Source organism: Phascolarctos cinereus, unplaced genomic scaffold, assembly GCF_003287225.1.
Source record: "Phascolarctos cinereus isolate Bilbo 61053 unplaced genomic scaffold, phaCin_HiC Scaffold_4;HRSCAF=312, whole genome shotgun sequence".
Classification (NCBI taxonomy): Eukaryota; Metazoa; Chordata; class Mammalia; order Diprotodontia; family Phascolarctidae; genus Phascolarctos; species Phascolarctos cinereus.
The window spans coordinates 40985612-40988228 of record NW_027555847.1 but is presented as its reverse complement, the minus strand read 5'-3'; positions in this window follow the sequence as shown (position 1 = coordinate 40988228).

The following is a 2617-nucleotide window of genomic DNA, read 5'->3' as shown; positions in this document are numbered from 1 at the left end:
TCTATCATTCTAATCACTTGAGTTCACAAATTTGGGGCCGTGCCCTGTTCTTTCTTCTCCCTCACACTTCCATTTCCAATCAGTTGCCAAGTACAGTCAAATCTATCTCCACAACACCTCATCCATACTAATTCAGTTCTTAATCACCACTCATCTATACTGCTTTAATAGTCTTCTAAGTACTATTCCTACATTTACATGGTACAGTGAAAAGGGGATCCTATCTCTGACATTTAACAGTCATGAGCCATTACACAAGTCAATCAACCTTTCTCAGACTGTTCCCAATTTTTAAAATGAGAAGGTTGAGCATGACACCTGCTGATGACTTTTGAAACTATGTATCTGGGAGTCCAATGTCCCTTCTAGTTCCAAATCATATGATGCTAACTGCAATATATGAAAACAAAGAGCCTGATTTCCTGCATATATTTAGTGCTGTTTACATTGTCATGAAGCGTTAGATGAAACATGAACACTATGAGACTTCTGCATTTTACTTAAAGGAAGCAAAATGTAAGAAATATTGACACATTTAAAAATCTGTTAAAATTTTTAAAAAATGGAGATGATTATCAAAATATAAATGTAAGGATTGTAAAATTTTAATCTCAGAAAAAGTTCTATGAGTTCTAGTCATTTGAGTATTCAAGCTTTACAAAATATACAACTACCTCATTTATTCTCATTATTTTCTGTGATTTAAAGCAATCATGGTGTAATAGAACTATTTAGAAAGAGAATAAAGATTTTCAGATTCTAGTTCTGACATGTTTTTAGCTGTTACTTTGGTTAGATCATGTACCCCTGTACAAATCTCATCCCTTCAATATAAAGTGAGGATAATAATGCCACATTTATAAAGACCATTGTCCTATGAATCAAGAAGACAAGTTCAAACCTGTTCTCAGACCTTATAAGCTATGTAACCCTGGGCAAATCACTTAACCTCTCACTCTCAGTTTCCTCATTTTTAAAATCAGGATAGTAATCAAATATACATTCTAGGGTTGGTGTGATGATAAATTAATAAATATGAAGTGCTTTGCAATTTTAAAATGCTATATAATTATTACCTATTATAATAAAAATGAATATAAAGTCCTACATAAATAAGGAAGTATCATATATATATATATGTATATACATATACATACATATATATATATATATATATATATATATATATATATATGTTAGGCAATGATATTGTTATTATGAAAATAGCCTTAGCTATAACTATTTGCCCATGTTCAAGGTTATTCTTGAGATCCATACTTTATCTTCCCTCTTCAAAGGAGCAGAGGGAAATGTTTAGCAATCTGCTTTCCCTTCCCTTACTTTACATCACAAAGTTCCTGTGTTTTTTTTAAGCATTTCACTAACAGAAGGCATTTAGATGTGATAAAATAAAACGTCATCTGCATATAATAACATTGAACATATTGGCTCCTGTTCTTTTATTCCCTTTACACCATTTTCAGGCCAGATAACTGTCATCTATGGTTCCATCATTATTGATAGCCCACATCTCCCTGCTGGTTCCATTTACACAACTGCAAGGGAAACCTGCTAAAGAAATTTTATTTCTAGGACAGCGCAAATGCTCGTTAGTCCAGGAAAGCACTTCACCCTAATAGAGCAGGCCCCCCAAACTCTTAAATATTTTTATTTTCTTTTTTCTCTGTCCTACTTCTATCTTCCTTACTTCTTTCCTTCCTTCCTGTCTCCCTCCTCGCCTTTTTTCCTCCTTTTCTCCCTACCTCTTCCTTCCTTTTTTTCTTTCCTCCCTTTCACTCTCCCTACCACTTCTCTCCATTCCTCCATCTCTCTCTCCCTTTCTCTCTCTCTTTCTCTCTCTCTCAGTCTCTGTCTCTCTCTCTCTCTCCCCCTTCTTTTTTTCTTTCTCCTTACTTCTTTCCTTCCTATCTGAGTATTTTCCCATTGAAATGTTCCCGTCACTCTAGAAACCTATAAATCAATCAGGATTTGTACCAGGTACATGCAACCCCAGAAGTAGAAAATGTGAAGAATAAAGAAGAAAAATAGTAAGTACTACATGGTTGAGAGCCTATAAGGTAAGGATAGAAAGTTTAAGCTTTCCGCATCTATTTGAATGATTCCAACTTCTATATTTCAGTGTCTAGTCTCTGTCTAAGAGGCATTTTTTTTTCTGTAGGGGAATATTCCTATGTTGTTCAAAGTGAAATAAATTAATGGATGCAATATTTTAGTGTCTGGAGAAGGGTTCACCTAAGGTTGATTAAGCTGTTTCTTTTTTATTTAATGCTTGATGTGTCAGCCAAAGGCAAGGTACAATTCTTCAGTTACTGGTATTACTAGTGAAGGCATTAATCCAATTTCTTTAGACAGAACAAACTTACCTTTAGCCCCAATGTTTGTACAAGAGGTCACTGTAGGGTTTTTTCTTTTTTATTATTTGCAGCAAAGGGAATCCTCCCTATATTTGTAGATGGGATTCTAAGCTTTAGTCTCAGAATATCCTTTATTAAGCATCTCAACTTTAGGATAGGACAGAAGTGCAACATTGTTGTGCACTACTAACCAGAAATCAGAATTTATTAATGCACTTCAGCTTACATTCACTTTACTTTGA